At 41.8% G+C, this 24,256-nt stretch overlaps 1 pseudogene; it reads right to left on the minus strand.

Annotated features, from left to right (window-relative positions):
• LOC101985975 overlaps positions 1–24,256 on the minus strand; it is a 59,704-nt pseudogene that overhangs the window by 25,211 nt on the left and 10,237 nt on the right.

The following is a 24,256-nucleotide window of genomic DNA, read 5'->3' on the forward strand; positions in this document are numbered from 1 at the left end:
TGAGACAGGGTTTCTCGTGTAAGAGCCCTAGCTGTCCTGAAACTAGCTCTTGTAGACTAGGCTGGCCTTGAACTCACAAAGATCCACCTCCCTCTCTCTGCCTTCCAAATGCTGGGATTAAAGGTGTGTGCCACCACTGCTCGGCTCAGAAAATGTTTTCAAAATAATCATAGTTAAAATTTTTCCTAACCTAAAAAAAGGATACCAGGAGAACACAGCCCACAGAACCAGCTAAAACCAGAGCTCATAGGGGCTCACAAAAACTGAAGCAGCAATCATGGAGCCTGCATGGTTCTGTGCCAGGTCCCCCTAGATATCAGTTATGGTAGTGTAGCTTGGTGTTTTTGTAACAGTGGGAGGAGGGGATATCTCTGGCTCTTTTGCCTGCTCCTGGAACCCTGTACCTAATACTGGATTGCCTTATCCAGACTTGATATGAGGGTTTGTGTCTAGTCTTATTGTAAATTGTTATGCCATGTTTGGTTGATATCCCTGGGAGATCTGCTCTTTTCCAAAGGGAAAATGAGGCAGAGGAGAGCAGGGGAGGCTACTCGAAGGAGTAGGGAAAGGGGAAACTGTAGTTAGAATGTGTTGTATGACAGAAGAACAAATTTTATTAAAAAGAAAAGAAAGGAATGTGGACACAGAGAAAATTGGACCAAGGCAACACTAAAACTCAACAGGACAAACAACAAATCCTTTAGCTCTGCCTCACGCAGGAGGGGTTTCATTCTCAAAAGACTATCCCTGCAAATTTTCATGCATGTCTCTCCTTTGTGACTTCCACTCCCTGTATAGAACTCTCCATGGCAGATGCCTCATAGTTTGGGCATTTCATTATCCTGTCATCTGAAAATACAACACAGGTTTCATCTTCATGGCTTCATGCAATGAACTCTCACGGTCTCCTCACTGGGTTTACAACTCTGACAAACAGATAGGTGCAACAGTGATGAACTGAAACCAAAGAGAAAGACTCCAAGACCCTTACAGTTTGCATCTTTCAAGAAAGGTATTTCCAGAACAAGTATAATATGGGTAATCTGCTAGTATTAGGTCACCTGTACTGGCCTGCCCTTGCGGCTCTGACAGGCTATGTCAGCTGTAGAGCACCTCCTGTGCACATTCACTACCTCTCTCTTTCTTTCTCTGTCTACCCCTCTCTGTGTGTCTCTGTGTGTATGTGTCTCTCTCTGCTTCTCTCCACCACCCCCCCACGCCTCTCTCTTCTGCTGTTCCTGTCCTCAGAGGCTGTTCTCCCTGCTTCCCATTCCTCTTTTTACTTTTCCCTTTCACCTGCATCTGAGCTCTGTTGCATGGCATCTTTCTTTCTTACACTGCTTTTTAAAAGTTACAACATGATCCCCCAAATTTGGCTTCTAAGTTGTGATGGATCTTACCATATTTGGACCAGAGTTGCAACAGATTCTGTATGAAGTTGCTTCCTAGGGCTATGAATCATTTTTGCTTACTCCTTCCATAAATTAAAAGTTTAGCTGAATGGAGTCTTGATAGGCTTAAGTCTTAAGGCATCTTGATAGGCTTCCACTATCTAGAAAGGGCCTTCTCTTTAATGGTGACAATCCTCCTTGAAAGTTCCCCGTTTCACCACTGGACAGCCATCTGAAACTACCTAGTGCTGTTCAAAAACACAGGGTTCATTTCTTTCAGCCCCACTTGTTTTGCTGTAACCTGAATGAGTAATTACTAATAACCATCCTGCTGAATCAATATTCTGTCTAAGAAATCAGTCTCTTACTTTTTAATTCTGCCTAACTCAATTTCTCAAGGAAAGAAGCAAGTAAAGATTTAGGGCCAAAATATACAAATGACCTCTAGCTAAATTTTTCGTGGAGTCTATTTCCCACTGAAACCCATGACCTATGACCTCGCTCTCCATTGTCTGCATTGCTCTCAACACTTACCCTTCCAGGACCTACAGAAGAAGCTGAGTATGCTCTATGTATAGTTTTCTATGACTTTTGCCATCTAAAATTCTAATATCTCAACATTCCTACAAAAGTCATCAATCTCAGGTTTTTGGTAACAACAAAATCACTTTTGATGTGCCACATCTGTCTCGTTTTCTTGCTGTAATTAAATTCTCTGACCAAAAACATCTCAGGTAATTAATGTGTTTACTTGGCCAATTCTGCCAGATCAGATTCCATTATTGTGGGAATTTAAGATAGAAACTCAAGTTAGCAATGAACGGCAAACAACATAGGTAAACGTTTTTTTTTTTTTCCTGGCTTTCTCTCTTGTGTGGTCACTGCCTCATGTTCAGCTAGCTCTCTTATCCAGCCCAGGCCACTTGCTTAGGGATATGCTACCCTCAGTGGAGAAGCCTTCCTACATCAATCACAAATCAATACATTTTCCTATAGACGCTGTTACTAGCAATTCTTATCTGAAACTGTCAACAATTGATGTTGCCTCAGAAGACTCTAGGCTACATCATAGTGACAGGTGAAGCTACTTATGACAAAGCTAAAATAATATATAAAAAGGCTTTAAAAACTCAAAACCAATGTATAAGCCATATCAATCACTAAAACAGCCAAAACCCAAACATGAAAATATCAACAACTGGAAAACACAGACATGCCTAGAAATGAGGACAGCCAAGCCTCTAAGATAAAGAAAACTAAAACTATCACTTTATAGAAAGTTCCAAAACCAACAAATTCAAACTTTTAATATAGTAAACTTTCTAAATACAGAAATTGATGAAGGTCCATCATTTTCCAGAGAAACAACAATATATTAAGATGGTAATAAAGCTAACAACATAGATGGCACCACTGGGGGAAAAATGAGACCTAAAGAAACATTTATACTCTCTCTCTCTCTCTCTCTCTCTCTCTCTCTCTCTCTCTCTCTCTCTCTGTATATCTATATTTTTCTCTCTCTCTCTCTCTCTCTCTCTCTCTCTCTCTCTCTGTATATCTATATCTATATATCATATATATATATCATATATATGATGGTCCCTGAAACAAGAATGACAAGATTCTAATCAAGAGTCAAACTCTAAGGAATCACTGGCCAGAACTCACCCTTGAACCCCTACTCTCCCTCTGCCAATAACAGAGAAGGGGTCAGATGAAGAGAACATGGATTTGTATGAAAGCACACTAGGAATTAGTCATACTTTCCTCTCAGGCTGAACATCTGAAAACCAGAAAAATAACAGTATTTTAGGGAAGGTCACACCATTTTGTCCAGATCTATATTGGATGAAGTAGTTTAAGTACAGTAATTTGGCTTCATGATAGGGTCAGTCCCTTTTCCAGATTCTTGGTTTTTCTCATCTGTGTACCCAAGAAATGGCCAGTCACATTACTTACTGAACATATAAGGTTGATTATGTGACTTCACCTTGGGAATATCAACTAGAGCCAATGAAGGAAATCTTTTACCTTCCTTCCTGCACCTCCCTTTCTGCACGGCCACTAACTACACCAGCTTCAGAGATGGTCAGTGAATGCAATTCATCCACAGGTTCCTCTTACTTCTAAATTCCAAAAAAAACCCAGAGAGAGATTGAAGGACACTCATTAACTAGTCTGTTTTTCCGTCTTTCTTTCTGTCAAGGCCCAGCCTGGAAGGAGTTGCAGGACTGTCTTCCCAGCACTGGGCAGCAGAGCAGGATTAGCTGTGTTCAGAACAATTCTCAACCACAGTGAGGCAAGCCTAAGCTACAGGAGACACTGCTCTAAACAGAATAGTCCAGAGCACCTAAGAAATAGGAATGAAATCCTTACTGACCAGCAACAATGGAGAGCTGAGGAGAATAAATACTAGAGCAGCAATGTTCTTTACAGAAAATGAGTTTAAATCATGTCAATAATTGACTTGGCTAAATGATAGTTTATTTAAGACTTAAAAAACACTGTATTGACATTACGAAGGAGTAGGCCCTACCCAAGTAGCGGGAATGTCATTAATGAGAGATTGACGATCTTGCTCATATGCAAATATTGGCTGCTGGGATCTATAACACAGAATAACAATCAATGGTCTGTGTCTCACACCTCTGAGTTGACTTAACTGTGTCAAACAGGATTGAACACATGTGCATAGGAGAGTTCCCTAATTGGAAATTCAATATTCATTGAATCAAACGTACCTTCCCAAACTGTACACCCACCCATCTAATCAATCTTTATTCACGTGACATGAATTAATACATGCTGGGAAATACAAAATCACTGCCAGGCCACAATCAGATTCTTTTTCATAATGGGGACTCAAACAGCTGATTGCCTACCCTGTTTACCCCATGCAGTGCACACGATAAACTATTCCCCCTTTCTGGTCGGAAGGCAGAAAGCATGCTCCACATGAGAACCATTTCTTGTGACTGCAAAGGACAGTCGACTACATGACTCAAATGGACAGTTTTACAACTCTGAGGTGATACAGTCATTAAAGACTTTTAGAGGTCTGATTTAGAGAACAAGGTCACTGACCTAGAGAGCAACAGACTGTGATCAAGACCATCTGAGTGAATGCATGAGAATGTGTCTCAGAAACATTTTTTTCTAAAAGGCCTGGCTGCTGCTTGTCTTAGGACTGTGGCATTGCTGCAGAGAATTCCATTCTTTTCTAACCTCTATTTTTATTTTAGTTATATGGGTGCTTTGCCTGCAGTTACCTTGTGCACAATATCAACAGAGACCAGGGGAAGGTGGCAGATGCCCTGAACGCGAGTTATAGAAAAGAGTTAGCTACTATGTGGGCTCTGGGAATGGAACCTCCCCTCCCTGGAACAACACCCAGTGTTCAACTGTTGAGCCATCTCTCTAGCCCCTGTTCCTTTATTTAAAATTTATTTCTTTACATTTTAATTAAAATATATTACATCACTTTCCCCCTTTATTCCTCCCTTCATCCCTTCTCAAATACTTCCCAACTTCGTCCATGTTAAGCATGTATGATTATAAATGCTAAAATAAATTAATATAACCTGCTGAGTTCACCATTGATGGTTTTGTGTATTTTGTTTGCGATCTGACCATGTAGTATTCTATAAACAATTAATGAGCCCATTCCTGAGTGATATCAGAGAGTGAAAACAGCCCCACTGGTCAGCCTTACTACCAGGCAGTGGTAGCAGTAGCCACACTAGTTGCAACAGAAACCAGGCAGTACATGCCTTTAATCCCAGAACTAAAGAGGATTATAAAACGGGAGACAGCTCTCGGTCTCAGTCTCATTCTGAGATTCCTGGAGACAGGACCGCCATTTCAGACTGAGGTTGAGGTAAGAGCCAGTGGCGGCTGCTTTGATTTTCAGATCTTCAGGTTGAACCCCAATTTCTCTCTCTCTGAGTTCTTATTAATTGTGCTTCATTCGGCACCTCTCACCTGGAGGAGAATTCCACTTTTCAATCAGCCCCAAATTTTGAATCCCTGGCTAGGCTGTCTTGGAGAGGAAACATTATAAAGAACAGAAAACTTGAAATGGAAAATACCTTAGCAGTTAGGAGCACTGAAGAGTCTTCCAAAGCACACAGCTTCCGTTCCCAAAAGATATGGATCTGACACCATCTCCTGGCCTCCCTGGCTACTGGGCATAAATGAGATACAAGGACATGCCTGTAGATAAAATCCCCACAAACATAAACCAGCAACTAGATTCTTCCTGTGATACTAACGCTACTAAGGAGGGGAGACAAACAGCACCACGAAACTGAACTTTTAAGCTGGGCGTAGTAGTGCATCCTTTAAACACCAGAACTCTGGACACAAAGGCAGGAAGATCACTGTAAGCTTTAAAGCCTGTGCTACACAGCACATACACACACACACACACACACACACACACACACACACACACACACGGGGAGGGGAGAATGGAGAGGGAGAGAGAGGAAAAGAAGGATAAAATGGAATAATATACAGGAAAAGGAGGATTGGGAAATCAGTACGATATTTCTTTAACTCATTTCAGGTGTCTGCCACTGGTGCCCATACAATAATGCTCAAAAGTGAGTATTTCCAAGCATGGTAGCACATGCCATTAATGCCAGTCATTGAGAGGCAAAGGAAGGCTGCTATCCATGAATTTGAGGCCATAGGCATGGGACTTAAAGTTAGAATAAACTCCTCAGTGGTTTCTGTAGTTGGAAGGGGTGAGTATTCTGCGTTTTGATGTTCCACAGAACACTACCTTTCTATTGCTGGGATAAAACACACAGTGTCCAAAGCAATTTATAAAAGAAAGAATTAAATTGGGCTTACAATTCCATAGGTTAGAGTCCATGATGGTCCATTAAACATATGACAGAAGGACAAGCTGAGAGCTCACACCGTGAGCTCTCAAGCAGGAGGTAGAGAGCACACTGGACATGTCAGAGAATTCTGAAGCCTCCGAGCACACCACCATGACACATCTCTTTCAAAAAGGCCATCCCCTCTACTCCTTTCCACGTAGTTCCACCAACTGGAAACAAGTGTTTGAGCTTCAGTCTACAGGAACCATTCTGAGCTAACCAACTCCTGTTCCTTCAAGGCTTAGTGACAACACTTAGCACTTTGTACATGACCACACTACTTCCTTGAAGTGAGACTGTTATGTTTCCAACATAAATGGTAAGAATAAACATTCCTATTCCAAAGAGAAAGAATCAAAGCAAACGAGGAATGAACATACAAAAGCAAGACCAAAGTCCAACAAGACAAACATCAAATACTATAGCTCTCTATTGAGCATCTTGAGATCAAGATGAAATTGCCTGGACTCCAAAGGGCTTAGGTGTTCCAGCTCCTCCAGTTTTAACAGCCTCAGAACACCTCTTTTTAAGATCAGCTCACCAGGTTTCTGCAGCTTTCTCAAAGGATGTGCATGGTATTCTATTTCACTTTATTGAAAGTGGGTTAGAGGGGCTGAAGAGATTGCTCGGTGATTAAGAGCACTGCCTGTTCTTCCTACCATCCCAGGTTCCATTCCTAGCATCCACGTGACAGCTCACAACTGTCTGTAAGGACAATTTCACAGGCACCATAAAGCTAAATAATTAGGTATAAGCTGATACCTGGCACTGATATCACTGATTATACGGATGGGAGGTTTGTCTATGAGTCCTAACACTTAGGTTCAGAAATTAGTGACACAACAATACACTTCTGTTCTGCAAGGGGACATGAGAGTTGTCTGAGTTATTGTCCTCCTTGCAGCAACAAAATAGTTAACAATACGTGATACAAGGAATACAAGTTATATTACAGCTTATATATAGCTCCAGGGGAAAATATTCCAATATGCTGGGAAGGCATTGAAAACAGTGTTGGGAGTCTAGCTGTCGAGAGTATTTCACATATAAACTGAGAAGTAAATATCAGTGATAACGATCTAGTAACACAGATTAGAGTAACTCAAAATCCATGTTCCCATACAATAACAGTCTCAGAAAGTTTTTTTTTTCCATCTACAGTAAGAGGACTAGGAAGTTTAGGAATCGAGGCATTTAAAATGTATTGAAGAAGAGAAGGCTTATGATGGAGATGGAGCATCTCTTTGCAAACAACTGAAAAGCTACAATGTGGGTGGGAAGGGTGAAAAAGTCTCTGGCTCACTTTAAGAAAAAAGATTAACAGTGCACCAAGAAGGTAGACTTACACAGTGAGGTAGAGAGAGTCCTACTGTGGTATCAGTGGCTGAGAACCTGTTTCCTGTATTCCAGAGGTAAAAAGGAGGTAGGGCATGCTGGTGTGTTCCGACCTATAAGGCCATTTTGAATGTACTTCTGTGCTTCAATCAATTTCAAGTCAATTTCTGATCAATACTAAGCTCATGGTAACCCCATTGTCCTTCTCTGTTCCTACTAGTATCAGGGTGAAACCAATGCTACCACTCATCTGAAGCAGGACATAGTGTGTTATGTCAAAGTTGGAAATCCTTCTTATACACTTCAGATAGGACCTCATGACAACGTTAGTCTGTCCATGGGTGAACGTTAAGGTAGAATGGTAATGAGGACTGAGATCCCCTTACAAGTTCTATGGACTTCAGGAAGAGACTACTCACAATGGCACCAGAAGATTCAGAGTTTCCTTTCTGTTCCATTTCCTTAGCTCATCTATAAATGGTCATGCTAGTAGATCAAGCTGCTCTGTATTAGTGACAGCTGAACCCTTTCTCTTCTGCTTCAGAAAGCACATCTAAGTAATGATTTTGTACCAGGTATACTTTAAGTACTTGTTTACTCATGGTGAACAGAATGTTTTAGAGAAGAGGAAGGCTCTTTCCCTTCACTTACTAAGCTCACATTGTATTCAATAGCAATATTATACCCGTTTGTATTTTAAAAGGGGAGGCTTATTTCCATGGCAAGGATCTCCAATGCAATGCTGAATAAATGGAGTAGCTGTCTGTCCCACTCAAACATTAGAAAGAATCCCGATTTTGACATCAGGAGTCAGTACCATTTTCTAGGAGAAGTCACCTTTAAGAATGTTTTATTTGTTATGACTTCTTTGTACATTATTTGGACATTTTACAGCATGCTCAAGTTTTTCCTCAATTTTGAAATGATCTTCATGTTAAGAGAATGTTGACAATCCCATTCATCTAAAGTTCTTACCCAGTTGTAGTCTATCGTCTTTACCAAAAACTATTATGCCTACAACTTTATATGCTTTCTCATCTCTTGGTGGCTGACTTTCTGTCTGTCTGGTCAAATCAGTCAGCTCAACAAGCTAGTACAATCACATGCAGCATAACTAAAAAGTGCTAGAGAGCACTAAGGAAATTATATGTTAGTGACCCAGAAGAGACTCAAACTTGTATGTCAGGGATCACTATTAAAAGTGTATTTCAGTAGGAGGATTGCAGATGTCTATGAATTGATATCCACGTTCTCTCCACTTTTAACAATGAAAACCAGAGTCAGATATCAAGTGTGAATGCTGAAAGATCAGAGAAGCAGAGCAACAGCCACAGTCATTTCTTCCCTCTGTGAAATCTCAGAGGGAAATGGGGAGATCCTGTCTCTCTCCACCTCCCTAATGCTGGGATTAAAGGCATGAGATCCCAAGTGTTGGGATCAAAGATGTGAGCCACCACTGCCTGGCCTCTATGGTTAACTAGTGGTTAGGTCCACCCTCTGACCTCCAGGGAAGCTTTGTGGGGATACAAATAATATCACACAACACAGGGCATTTGTCTAGCCTCATTTCTGTTAAGCTGATAAACTGAATCAAAGTAACTTTGGGGGAAAAGCTTTTGATTCACAATTTTAAATTACAGTCCATCATTTGCATGGTATAAATGCAGAAAATTGAGAGCCTAATCATATCACATCCACAGCCAAGAATGAAAGGAGAATAAACACATACTTGCTTTCTTCTCTCTTAGACAACCCAGGGCTCAGCCTGTGGTATGGTGGCATGCAGAGCGGGTTTATTATTCTGTATAATCCAGATAATCTACCACAGATCTGCCCATACGCCAACCTATCTCAACCACGATACCTCATTCAAACACTTTCCAAGTAATTTTATGGTGTGTTGAGCTGACAGTTAAAATTAGCCAGCAAATTCTACAACTTGTGACTTAAAACACAATCCAAATCAAATCAGACCTTTCCACCCACACTCCACATGGTCTCATGTTTGCTGTAGAATATTATTTTAAGGTGTCACTTTTGTTTATGCTCTGGAACATCTGTTTAATGATGTAAAGATGTGTTTGATTGAATGAAATTTACTTGTGGTCAGGAGGCTGCATCAGCAACTAGCTGGCAGGAAGTTGTAGGGAGGAGCCAGGTGGAGAAGGGATTTTTAAGGAGGGGCAAGACGAAGCATGAGAACTTCTTGGGAGTAGTGAGGAGGTGAGTTGCTTGCTTGCTATTCAGTATCTCTGAGGAGCAGAATTCTGCCTTAGCCTTTGAATTCCCTCAGGCTGCGGCTCTAGCAGTCTAAACTGCTGCTGGTAGGGGCAGAGTTGAAGTTGCTAACTAGGATAGCCATAGCTTAAAAAAAAAAAAACAAAAACCCAGCAACAATTAAAAAGGAAATCAACACATGTTAATTATATCAGAAAGCACTTTCAACTTCTTAAATTCTAGTCTTTAAAAATTCTAACATTTAAAAAGTTTACAGTCACCTAAACTGTGTGTGTGTGTGTGTGTGTGTGTGTGTGTGTGTGTGTGTGTGTATGAAAGACATCCACTGTTTTCAAAAAAGGGAAGACAAGAAGTACAGCAAATAATCACATTTAAGGAAAGCAAAACCTAACAGCTTCCTGTATCACACTGTAAATTCTGAGAACTTTAATGCTATTCGGGGCTCTCGGAGACTTAGAAAGCTCTGTTTCAGGGCTGCCATCGCCAGCACACACAGCTCTCCTACCATCCCAGCCCCACACCAGCAGCAACCCGAGGGTCCTAAAATCTACCACCCTTGCAGGTGCCCATCATATAAGCGCAGGGCCTCTCTGCAGGTGTTTCAAATCTGTTACCAGGTCAACAGCTCTCCATGAGCCCTTCAATCCGGGATTGACAGGCAAGATACTCAAGCAGAAGAATCCCAGCAAATTCCACACCAGTCTGGATTCTAGACAGGTAGCAAACAAGGGTAGTCTCTAGTCCTTCAGCCTATTGTATGTTGATTCTATTAAGCTGATAATTTGCTGAGTTTGAGGAAATGCATGAGGGGGTAGGGAGAGGAAACCCAATAGACAGGAGATCAGAAGGAGAAGGGAAATGCCAGGAGGAGACAGGAGAGGACCTGAGTCATGGCCCCCTGGAGATGATCCACTGGGCGGAACCTGATAACTTGTTCCCAGTCATAGAATTACTGTTTGTGCCTCAAACCAACTTGGCTTGCCCTCAGTCAAGTGACAAGGACACTGAGATGTGGGCAGGGAAGAGGCAGAGGTTATTAGCCCCATTCAGTTGGTGGCTGTCAATCCTCCTCCCCATCCCCTACCAGCACATCCTAAGACTCTGCCACTGTAGGAATGTTGTGAGCTTGAAAGTAAAGGCTACTGGGACTCATCTCCCACTGCTTAGACTGTGGTCTCTACCACAGGGAAGAAGACATCTTGAGCCTAAGGTGTGGGATTTTACCAAGACTCACAGGACTGCTCTGGAATCTGTGGAAGACAATGCTTCCACATTTGCTTGAACCCAGCATAGTCCTTCCTGTTCCTGCAGGTGTCTCCGTACCCCACTGTACACTCAGGCCTTAGATGACACTGAGACTCTTAAACTCCTGCCTCTGCCTCCTAAGTTCTGTGATCACAGGGGTGTGACAGCATGCCTGACTTGGGTGACTTGTCATTCAACTTTACTGAGTATCATGAGATGAACATGTGGACACTCAAAAGGAAAATTTTTAAATAAAAAGAATGTTTATAGAAAGTAGCTAACACCGATTGATTCCGCTGTATCCGCAGTCAGGAACCAGGCCGCGATAAATGCCACCCAGCATCTGACCCCAGCCCATGAGCCGTGGAACCCTATGGTGGGATGCCTTGCTTAGCCTTGATGCAGGGCAGAGGAGCATGGTCATGCCTCAGTTTGTTATGCCAGACTTTGTTGACTCCCCATGGGAGTCAACAACCCTTTCTGAAGAGTAGATGGGGGGGGGTTGGAAAAGAGATAGAAGGAGGATATGGGAGGAGAGGAGGGAGGAGAAACTGTGGTATATAAAATAAATGAAAATTTTTAAATAAAAATGACATCAATAATTGAATTTTTAGGATTATAAAACTAATTGGAAGAACACTAGGCTATACTGACTTTGAAATAGTAGGCACTTCCCTTATAGAGAGAGGGCCATTAGTAACAGACTTTGACTTTGCCTCACTCAAAATGTTAGCTGCTGAGTGCTGTAAGAGACAAGGGGTTTAAAGCCAGTGTCTCACATCTCTGAGCTGACTTCACTATGTCAACCAGGATTGCACATATCTGTATAAAAGAGCTCACTAACTGGAAAGTGAACACTCGGAAGTTCAAGCTATTCTCCATAAATTGAATAGCCAAAAGTTCTGTCTCCATTCACACTGAAGGATTAGAACACACAGGGGAATTACAGAGAAAGTCACTCACCCTACCCCATCAGGTCTTTCTTAATGGGAAAATCCGAGGACAGTGCCCTGCAGGGCTATAGACAGGGTTCAAGACCACCTCAATCAACATAGGAAACCTTGACTCAAAACCACTTTTCAAAAAGGCTGGAGACGCAGTTGTTCTAGAATTAATGTACCTTTACGGCACAGCAGGACTTAAAGTTCATTGTGACCCAGTAATGGCCCTGGAGCAGCATGTTAGAGGCCTGGTCTTTGCTGAGGGGAGGGGGCTGGCTGGTTGTAAATCAGGGTTGTCTCCTTTGTTATAGGATATTAATCTAATGGCTGATTAATCCTGGTGAACAGACATTAACATCCTATCATACTCATCTCTAACAGGCATGGTTAACTACTATTTACTTTTGAGGTATTTGGGAGTTGGCCCTCCCTTAGTTGTCAGGAGCCATTTCCCCCCAAAATTATTGCAGGGACCATTGCCCTGGGGAGTTGGCAGAGCCTATCCCACACCCAATTATCTGTTAACAGAGAGCTATCTGTTAGCGGAACCCGCCCCACATTCCAACTATCTAGAGAACTAGGTGTGTCAACTTGTGACTTCCTCGTGGCCGGCTTGGACCCACATTCCAACTATCTAGAGAACTAGGTGTGTCAACTTGTGACTTCCTCGTGGCCGGCTTGGACCATCTCGCAGCAAGATCCCTTCCTGCGCTGGTCATGCCCCTGCCCCCCAACCCAAATTCCTCATCCAGGGGCTATATAAGCTGCAAACATGTCGCTAATAAACAGAGGCTTCGACAAACCTAGGGACCCTGGAATAACTGACCAGCCAGGCGGGTTACAACCCCTAGACTAACTAACCCCAAGGCGGTCTACACTTAGTCAAATTCTACTTTGCATAACTTAATGTCTCCTGAGAACTGAGAAATCCTTCTACATCAGTTTAGCAGTGCAGTGCTACTCTACACAGGAGATACCGTTTATAAACCCCACAAAATTAACTCCAGACGGATCCTAAACCTAACTGTTAAATGTTAAAAGTGCAGAACTTCCCCGGGCGATGTTGGCGCAGGCCTTTAATCCCAGCACTTGGGAGGCAGACGGATCTAGTAAATTCAAGACCAGCCTGGCCTAGAGCTAGTTTCAGGACATCTAGGTCTGTTACACAGAGAAACCCTGTCTCAAAAAGAAAAGGGGGGGAGGAGGAGAGAAAGTGCAGAACTTCAGGTACATACTGGAAAAATCAGGGCTCTCCGGATTTGGCAAATCTGCCTTTCATAGATATAACAGCAGCACTGCAGGCGCCCGCATTTCACAATGTTATTAAGAGGAAATTTCAAAGCATTCCTGCTCCCAACGGTGGGCACAGACGCGGCCCAGAGAGTGAAGTTATTCAGGGAGTTGCAAGGACACGGGACAGGCAGAACCACGCAAGAACACGCCCAACTCTGCCCGCCATATCCCACCGAGCCAGGGAAGGACCCAACACACCCACACCCGCACCCGCGGCACAGCGCCGATGGCTGAACCCAGTCTGGAGACAGCAGCCCAGCACTCGTCATGACTGGTCACATCTCCCAGTCTGCGGAAGGCAACTCCTAACTCACCATAGTGCAACAGCCCAGCTTGCCTGTGCTCTCAACACACCTCCCAGCAGCAGGATCCATGGCGCAACACGCGTGACAACTTCCGCCTTCGTCAACTCAGCCACGGCCGGTCACGAGAAAAGCCCTCTGGCAGGTACGCTGGAGGCGCTGATTGGCTAGAGAGGCTGAGCGACAGGACCGGGTGAGCTGAAATTTCCTGCTCTGGCTTCCAGCCCAAGTAGGATCTATTCCAGATTGGGTGCAGATTTATGCCAAATTGAACAGTACATCGGTAGCACAACTAATAAAAACCCAGAGACAAATATTGGGGTTCAAGCTGAAAGATCAGAGAAGCAAAGCAGCCAACCACTAGAGAGCTCTTACCTCTCCGAAATCTTCAAATTGAAAAGAGACCCAGTTACCGTCTCACCCCATCTGGTGCTGGGATTAAAGGTTTGCACTACCACCGCCTGGCCCCTATGGCTAACAAGTGTGGCTGCTGGGATTAAAGGTGTGTGCCATCACTCCCTGGCTTGTATGACTGACTAGTGTGGCTAGCTTTGCTTCTCTGATCTTCAGGCAACCTTTATTTATTAAAACACAAATAAAATATCACTCTAGGTGTCTCTTGTTAATATATCAATGGTTCAGTTTTAAAAGAAAGTATATAAATTCAGGAAGAGAGGCTAATCAGACAATGTTGTACAAGACTTGTGCACAGGGGATCTCAAGAACATTGTAAATAAAGTACAGTGCGGCCTTGGGACTAGTAAGCACAGCCCCCTGTATGGAAAGAGTTGGGTTGTCGGGATCTGAGAGTTTGGGTAGAGAGCTTATCTAATGGGTTATGGAGGGGAAAAGGAGGGGCAGAAGGGGAGAAGGGGTAAGAAGGGGGGTGGGGAGGCAGTAATTGCTTCTTCAGAAGGACTGGAAGAGAGCAAGCACAAGGAGAGGAGGCAGGGGATCCACTTGCCTTGGTGGAAGGGAAGGGAGGTTGAGAATGGGAGGTTTGTCTCTTAAAGGAACAGGGTACCAGGTGACAGGGAAGGTCAGCAAAATCCCAGACTTTTACCAGCTCTCCAAATCATACTCCCAGATTTAGAGGAACTCTGTTTTCGGTCTATACATCAGTGCCTTAGGGAAACCTCACCAGGCCTAGGCAGAGAGGCCTAGTTTATCAAGTTTCTTAGTTTCTGGAAGTCCTGCACTATGCTTTTGACGTTTATGAGTAAGATCCATTCGCAGTTAATTTTGTGGAGGTTGTAAATGACATTTCAAGTTGAGTAGCACTCAACTACTAAGTTGTGATGTAGAAGAGTAGAATTGTGGATATAAATGATTTACCAATGCATAAAGTCACACAAAGGAGAATTTAACTAAGGTAGCACTGCCTCTAAAATAGCCCAAAGATAAGTAGTGCGTTAACCAGGTCTGTTAAAGATTAGGATACTAGGACATTTATGTATGCTCCTATTGTCTGTGGTAAAAAGTGCTGATTGGATTCTGAGTAAATCTGTCTCTGTAGTAAACTGGGCAGCACATTCTGAAGAGGGCCTTCTTAGTTGTGTTGTTCAGGACGCTGTACACATCTATCTCATGTTGGTTTTCTTATGTATTTCCTGTTTTATTATATCGCCTACATCCACCCATTAAAAACCAAAAGGATGGTTATAGTAGTGATGCCATGTTTTGCATAAAGACTGTCTTGGGTTTTCTCTAAGCTTTGTACCTAGGAAATACTTATTTCTTACATTATATTACACAGTTTCAATTCAGTTTTCTTTTACTTAATTGCTGTTGCTCAGCACTATTTTAAGAAACAATTGGCACCTTCCTATGATCAACTGTTCCTGCTTATAAAGGATGACCACCACTAGGTGTGCTGACTGTTGATATTCCATCATAGAAAATTTTTAGAAAACACTTCTCTTATTCAAGTAAGTGTGAGACCCAATGTCAGCTGTACTTTGGATCCATTCAACTATTGATACTAATTTTAAGTTTAAAGGCCTAATCACACTTTTGCATTATGAATTAGCATTTTCAAAAGTCAAAGATTGAATTAACATTTGTCTAACTTCTGGATCTGAAATCCTATTTACAGCTAACCCTGCCCCAAGCATTCAAAGCTGCTGTATTTCATAGAACCAAGGTGTGATCATTAAGAGTAAACTATCTTTGCAAATTACCATTATGGCCCTAACTGAGAAAATTCTCACTGGCCTAGGGAAATTTCAATACTTCTGGTCCTACTTCATCATTCTATGACCCCAGCTTCCTCTTTCCACCACGTTTTACACTGTAACTGAGGAATAACTTCCAATATTGCTGTAGCAAAATCTTTCCAGTGTGGAATAATTCTGTTCCTAATTTTCTATGAATTCAACATCTGCTTCACAAAGGGTAAATGCATACCATATGAAATGACTGCGTCCTTAAATCTCAAATAATCTAACATTTCTACAGGATTCCAATAAATTTCTGCATAGCCTTGAGGATGCTTATAATATAGTGGTCCTTCTTGTAAAGTAACTGGATAACCTAAGATGGATTTTCATTAACCTTAAGTTGCTCCTTTTCTGTTTCATAATGCAATGGTATGATAGGTTTTGCTCTGAATTCCTTTGTCTGTATCTGAGTATTTTCCTTATTTTCATTAGTAGGCCTTTCTAAAGCTTGTATCTTATCAATAGTAAGCCCTTCTAAAACTTTTACCTTATTAGTCAAATTTTTATTATTTCATTCTAAGGGTTCTATCGTATCAGTCATTTTTTTCTTTTCATTAGTAAGTCATTCTAAGTCAATTTTTCATTTTTTGGGGAAGTTATCAAACCACCTTTTAAGGATAAAATATGAATTGATATTTTAGTTAGGGTTACAATTGCTGTGAAGAAACACCACGACTATGGCCACACTTATAAGGAAAACATTTAATTGAGGGTGGCTAGCTTACAGTTTCAGAAGTTCAGTCCATTATCATCATGAAGAGGAGCATGGCAGTGTGCAGGTAGACATGGTGCTGGAGCTGAGAGTGCTGTATCTTGCAGGCAACAAGAGGTCAGCTGATAGTCACACTGAGGGAAGCGTGAGAAAGAGATATCAAGGCCCACCACCACAGTGACACTTCCTCCTAATAGTGCCACTCCCTTTGGGGGGATTTTCTTTCAAGCCACCTCATTTACGACACTGAAAGTAATTACAATCAGCATTATGTCAACCCCAGCTAAGTGTCTTATCCCGTCATTTTTTTTTCCATTTGCAAACCATTCATACAAACATTATACAGGGCCCTAACTCCCTGCATTGTAACATGTCCAATTTTTAGCATGGGAAATATTTTTCTTTCTAATATTAGTTACTCTCTCTTTCAGGACTTCCCAAGTGTCTCACCAAATCTGCCGACTTCTTGGTTTATCCACAGCAACAGCGCCACCATCAGAGACCCATGTTCTATAGTCCTGCATTTTGGCTTAGACACAGGGGGTGACTGCAGAGGCACCAACTAGCAAGATTTCTCCATCCAAGTGACTGCCATGCATTGGAGCACTATGTAATGTTTTTCTGCCAACTTAGAGGATGCACAAGAATGTTCTGATTTTTATTTTATTTTTTTTTCAGATCAGAGTTTCTCTGTGTAACAGCCCTAGCTGTCGTGGAAATGAATCTACTAATATTGTATTGTCTGCAACTCCATGGCCCCTCAGTCAGCATCCCACCAGCCACTCGAGCAACAGCCTGCTGGAGCATCCCACCAGCCACTAGAGCAACAGCCTGCTGGAGCTTCTGGTTTCGTGGTCCAGACTCTGCCGCAGCCGCCACATGTACATTTAAATTAAGTATCTATCGTTCTATTTATTAAGAAGACTCAAGAGTCAAAGGCTGGACTCAGAGAGGCTGAGTAGGAACTAGCTGATAGGTCTTTCTGGCCAGAGACAATGCAAGAGAAATATCTCTTCCCTTGTCCCAGAACCAGGAGCAAGCTGAAACTTCAGTCCTAATCCTTTCATTCCTGTGCCCCTTCTCTATCCAGATTTCTGGCTTCTCTATGGCTAATTCTGGTCAACTAGTTGCTGGCTCCAACATATGATTCAAGGTTTAACATTATTGGCAAGTCTCAGGAGTTGGTCACAGTGCAATCAAAGTATCCCAGAACAGAGACAGTGGAAATGATGTGATTTTAATCCCAAAACTTACATTAAAAAGTTGAAACAGGCTTTATGACCATGTGCTCCAGAGACTAGAGATTTATATGAGAGCACACCAAATATTACTTAAGGCTTTTCTCTAAGGCTGTACATCATTCACTGGAAAATAAAGTCCTGTTAGGCAGGACCACACATTTTACCCAGACCTTCTAGTATGGTTGAACTAGAGTAATTACAGTAATTTGGTTTCATGGTAAGTTTAGTTCTTTACCCATATTTTTTATTTCCTGGTCTGTGGCCAGTTAGGACACTTATCAATTAATCTTTGATTACCTCAGTATTCATACCTAACGCTGTCAAAACAGGAAAGCTTTTATCCTTCTTCATGCCCTTCCCTTTCTGCGCCACACTACACCAGCTTTAAAGCCCAGCAGTGTATTCAATTCTTACACAGGTTTCTCTGCATTTAGAACTTCTCAATAAAAGCCAGAGAGGTTAGAGGACTCTCATTCATTGATCTATTTTTCCTTTTCACACACCAGTCAAGGCCCAGACAAGGAGTGGCAAAACTATTCCCATCCCTGAGCAGCAAAGGCAGGATTAAATGTTCAAATCAATTCTTAATTACATAGCGTGGGACAAGCCTGAGCTATGGGAGAAACTGCTCTAAACAGATAAAATCAACAGCACCCGAGAAAAACAAAGAAATTAATGACTAGAAAATATTTGAGAATAAAAACATGTAAGAGATTAGAGCAACAATTGACTTTTTTTTTTTTTTTTTTTTTGGTTTTTTGAGACAGGGTTTCTCTGTGGTTTTGGAGCCTGTCCTGGAACTAGCTCTTGTAGACCAGGCTAGTCTCGAACTCACAAAGATCCGCCTGCCTCTGCCTCCCAAGTGCTAGGATTAAAGGCGTGCGCCACCACCACCCGGCTAACAATTGACTTTTTAAAAAAGATAAATATTATTGAAAAAGCAATAGTTCTACTGACTTTGAAAAAGAGCACGCCATTCTCTGGTAGAGAGAATGGCAATAATAAAATAATGTTTGACCTTGCCCTTATATGCAATGTTAGCTGTTGAGATCTGTACATTGACACACACAGTTCCAGCCAATGGCCTTTTACTCAACCCACTGAGCTGACTTAACTGTGCCAACCTAGACTGTATATATCTGCAAAGGAGAGCCCCCTCATTGGAAAATCACTATTCATTGGTTCAAGCTAACCTCCCCAAATTGTAAACCCACCAATCTAGCCTGGCTTCATTCACATGATATAAATAAATGCATGTTGATAAATTACAAATCACTCTCCTGCCACAAACAGGTCCTTTTTCATGATGACTCCATCAACTAATAGCCTACCCTGTTTTCCACTGTGGTGTAGACAACAAACTATTCCTCCTATTCTAGTCTGAAAACAAATACCATGATCCTCATGCAAATCCTTTATCCTTTTCCAGTTACTGCAATGGACAGTTTACTACATGATTCAAATGAGTAATTTTAAAACACAGTGGTGGTACAGGGCATTAATAATTTAGTAGATTTAATCAATAGGACAGTAAGGTCATGGCCCTGGAGAGTATCTGAAGGGGATCAAGGACACATGAGTAAACATAAGAGAACTTGTCTCAGAAACATTTTTCTAAAACACTGGATGTGCAGTTGTTCTAGAATTAATATGCCTTCCCAGATAGAAATTAGTCCACACTCTGTTTGTTTGGGGGGTTGATTGATTTTTGTTTTTTTTCTAGATAAGAGTTTCTCTGTGTAGTTTTAGAGCCTGTCCTAGAACTCACGTTTTAAACCAGGCGGAGACTGCTCATTTGTTCCTGACTGCCAAGATCCAAAATAATCATACAGAAACTATATTAATTACAACACTGTTTGGCCAATGATTCTAGCTTATTCCTAGCTAGCTCTTACATCTTGAATTAACCAATTTCTATTATTTTGTATTTTACTAGGAGGGTCATGGTTTACAGGCCGTCTGTCTCCTTCGGCAGCTACATGGTGACTCTCTGACTCCACATTCTTTCTCCCAGTTTCATTTTCCCGCCTAGCTCTATCTATCCTACCCTGCCACAGGCCCAAAGTAGCTTTAAGTACCATTAACCGATGGTAGTAAAATATATTTACAGCATACAGAGGGGAATCACACATCACAGGTTGGCCTCAAATTCACAGAGATTTGCCTGCCTCTGCCTCTGCCTCCCAAGGGCTGGAATTAAAGGTGTGCACCACAACTGTCTGACTAGTCCACAGTCTTAAAAGATTAATAAAAATCTCTTTAACAATAGAATGCATCTGGCTAATACTAAAAGAGGAGCCAAACTATAATAAATTTTGCATTTGTCTCTTTTAGATTCAGGCCCCAGGTTGTACACTGAACAATTTAAATAAAGACAGAAGAATGAAAGTCTAGAGGATAGCCAGATCCATTACAGAAGAAATCTTTTAATCATATAATATGATCTACATTTAAAAGATATTATCAACAGATTTAAAAAGATGTATCATTGCCTTTAATTCTTACACATAGAAAGAGCAGAGAACACAAATACAGAAAACATCAAGGAACACACCTGTAAGCACTGTGCATGCTGTTCTTAGATGAACAGTCCTGCTGAGCAACTCTAGCTAGTCTCAGCCTTTGCTTCTGAGCAGGCTGGCTCAGAGAAAAGCCACATGTATGAAAAGAAGTTCATTTTAACTAGCTCTGCCTGCTGTCTTGGGCTGTGACATCACTGTAGAGAATTGTTTCTAAGCTTTATTTTTGTGGTTTGTATACATGTGTTTGCCTACAAGTGCCTGTGTACAGTACCTACACAGGCCAGAAGAGGACACCAGATACCTTTGGACTGGAGTAACCATCTTTAGCAACCAGGTTGTTTCTGGACAACACCCAGGGCTCTTAACTGCTAAGCTGTCTCTTTAGCTACTTTTTTATTAAAATAATCCCAGCACTCGGGAGGCAGAGGCAGGCGGATCTCTGTGAGTTCGAGACCAGCCTGGTCTACAGAGCTAGATCCAGGACAGTCTCCAAAGCCACAGAGAAACCCTGTCTCGAAAAACCAAAAAAAAAAAAAAAATTATACACTTTAATTAAAATATATTACATCACTTTCCCCCTTGTCTTCTCTCCATGTAAAAATACATGAATAAAACTTGCTGAGTCTATTTCTGTTGGTTGTATGTATATGGTTCAGGGCTGAATACATTGCATTGGATCTGCAATTGGGGAGCTCATCCCTGCCTGAGTCTAATTCCTCCCCTTGGAGAAAAATTCCACTGTTTAAGGAGCAACAGGAGTCTGATCCTTAAGTGAACTGGGTTGCCTTGGACAGGAAACATTATAATTAGAAAACCTGGGGTGTAAATACCTCAGTGTAAGCTTGCTGGTGCCATGGCCCTGAAGTTCTGGAGCTGCAGTAAAGACTATGGACACTGGCTAGAACTAATCATTGTCTCCCTTAGTTCTTGGGCCTCCCACCATTTTCAACTTAAATGACTTGACATCCTGAAATTCCTGTCTCCACTTTTTAAGTACCATGGTTACAGGCCTGTGCCACCATGCCTGGCTTAGGTGGCTCCAACTTCATTTACTGAGTCATTAGGGTAACAGGATGAGTGAAATGAGCAGTTACACTTAACTGTATTCAGAAAGCTCTTATATCTGTAAGCCTGGATTTCAAAATCTGCCCCAGTCCCTGAATGAGTTATAACAGATTCAATGATAAAGAAAATCATTGCTCACAGTTGGAAGACAGTGGACTCTAAAGTAGGAAGGGTGCATTTAATGGGAGCCTTCTTCTGGTACTGGAGTTAGGGCCAAAGCCTGTGTCCTGGCCACCAAACCATCTAGGCTCAGTGACTCATCCTCACTAAGACAATTAAGAGAACTAGGATATCAAGTTGTGATGTGCCCCCGGAGGGCTCAGACAGGGCACTTGCAAGCGGGAGTTGGCTAATGGGATCTGGGGTCAAAGGAATGAGTCGGCTCACACACATCCTCTTCTCATCGCGTCCCATTTACTCTCTATCTCACAAGGTTTATACACCCACACAGAAACAATTAATTCTCTGGCACTACCAAGGACACCAGGCATGCATTTTTCGGGGCCAAGAAGACAAAGTGGGTGTCTGTTATCTTACTTATAATCTCAGAAGGGACATGATTGTGAAGTGCCTGGGCATATCTGAAAAGGGTAAACAGAGGAAGGGGCTGCGATTTCTAAGAGGAGGGAGAGGGGGTCTGGGTTTTAACTACATTTGTGTGGTTAAAGCTAGAAGTTTGTGACTGATAGATGTAGAAAAAAGGGAAAGAAACACGGCAGTGCTGTGCACTTTCTAAGCACTTCCATTCTGGCTGTGGCTGGGAATACAGCACTGTGGTAACCACCGTAACCAGCTTACTGTGCGGGATGCATTAACATTTTCACCTAAATGTTAGCCGATTAAAGGTTCACTCTCAGCCCTAGAGATAACATCTAAGGTGGCTAGATCACAGGGAAAACTGCGGTTACTTAGTGTTAAATACAGAGCTTGGCATGTTTAGCCTCTGGGTCAAGTGTTGGCTTTATTCCAGCTAACCCCCAAGTGAAAATTTCCTTTCTATGAGGCCTTTTTAAGAATAAAAAGCATTATATTCTATATATCAATATTACACAGAAAAATGAAAAGTCATCCGGTACAACAGTACATGATGAAGCTATGCCCAATAATTGATCAACATACTGCTGGGGTTTTTTGGGATGAGTCCCACTACAGAAAAGAGAGCTATGGCTTCACAAGGGTTTTACAGAAATGGTAGTGACTATTCAAAAGGCAGGTATCTTCCAAGCTCTACAAACTGGTTTACTCCACTGGAATGTGTGATTTTGTCAGCTGTATTCTCACTGTATAATCAATCCTGTGGACCACAGCATGTGCCCACCTGTAATGCAGACACGCTGGAGGCAATGTGGGCAGATCCTCTGGTGTCCTAAGACACCCTAGTCTACAGAGCGAGTTCCGGGCCAGACAGGGAATCATAGTATGGTTATTTGTTAAAATAAACACATAAACAAACAATAGAAAAATGCAAATGACTGAATTATTAAAACATGGTATTTATTCAGTATGATGAGTTTGGAACAGTTATGAAGATATAAGGTAGTCAATTCATCCTTAGTTAGAAGGCAACTAAGAAATCTAACAAAGCCCTACAATGATTTTTTTCCATCCCTAAATCCCTCCCAATTCTCAGCTTTCTCTAATGCAAGGTATTCAGATAAGGGGTAAATGTGTCTTCAGCAGAGTTTTCTTCTGGAGGTCTCAGTCTTTGCCCAGAGTGAGACTCATGGGGATCTCAAAGGGTGCACTGTTTCACTAGCTGCTAGCCAACAGGGGAGACAGAAAAGATGTTTCTATCTTTAGAATACCCTTATTCCTACCAGGCAGGCAAGTTAAAGGGACGGCAGGAGGGGGACAGAGGAGCTAAGGCTCGTGTGATGACCACAAAGTGGGAGCCTTCAGGATGCTGTCACTGAAAGCTACATGTAGTTGCCCAAAAAAGGAAAAATGGAAGACTTGGAGGGCACAGAACAATCACACCCATTAAGTTTTACACCTATATGAGCTATTTCATGTTATTGAACCGAAGTGTAAAATCTAAAAGGGTTACCTTATTATTTAAATTCATAAGGCTTTTGTCCATATGAGTTTACAGGTACAAACAAAATAAAGAGGGACATCATAAGCTCGAACAGACTTTCGACAACTGTCAGACTTTTTTTTTCTCCAGAATAATCTTGTATAACTGAACATAAGAATGCTGGCTAAAGATTTTACCAAATCCTTTGATATGAGTTTTTTCAGGTTCCCAAAGACAACTGTGATGTGCAAAGACTTTAAAAGACTGATTATACACTGAAGGTTTTCCTCTTGAATGAAGAATACCACAAAGTGCAAAGACTTGGCACACTGACTACATGTTTAGGGATTCTCTCCAACATGATTATTCCCCATGACTTGAAAGAGTAGTGTTACATGCAAAGGCTTCACTACATTGCTTGCATTCATAGAGTCTCCTCCAGTATGTGTTCTTTTATGTATTTGAAGGCTACTGTGATGTGCAAAGGTTTTACTACATTGAGCACATTCATAGGGTTTCTCTCCAGTATGTGTTCTTTTATGTATTCGGAGGTAATTGTGATGTGCAAAGGCTTTATCACATTGATTACATGCATATGGTTTCTCTCCAGTGTGTGTTTTTTTATGTATTTGGAGACTAGTGTGCCGTGCAAAGGCTTTACCACATTCAGCACATTCATAGGGTTTCTCTCCAGTATGTGTTCTTTCATGTATTCGGAGATAACTATGATATGCAAAGGTTTTACCACATTCAGTGCATTCATAAGGTTTCTCTCCAGAATGTGTTCTTTTATGCATTCGGAGATAACTCTTATGTGCAAAGGCTTTACCACACTGATTACATTTG

Source organism: Microtus ochrogaster, unplaced genomic scaffold (assembly GCF_000317375.1).
Source record: "Microtus ochrogaster isolate Prairie Vole_2 unplaced genomic scaffold, MicOch1.0 UNK89, whole genome shotgun sequence".
Lineage (NCBI taxonomy): Eukaryota > Metazoa > Chordata > Mammalia > Rodentia > Cricetidae > Microtus > Microtus ochrogaster.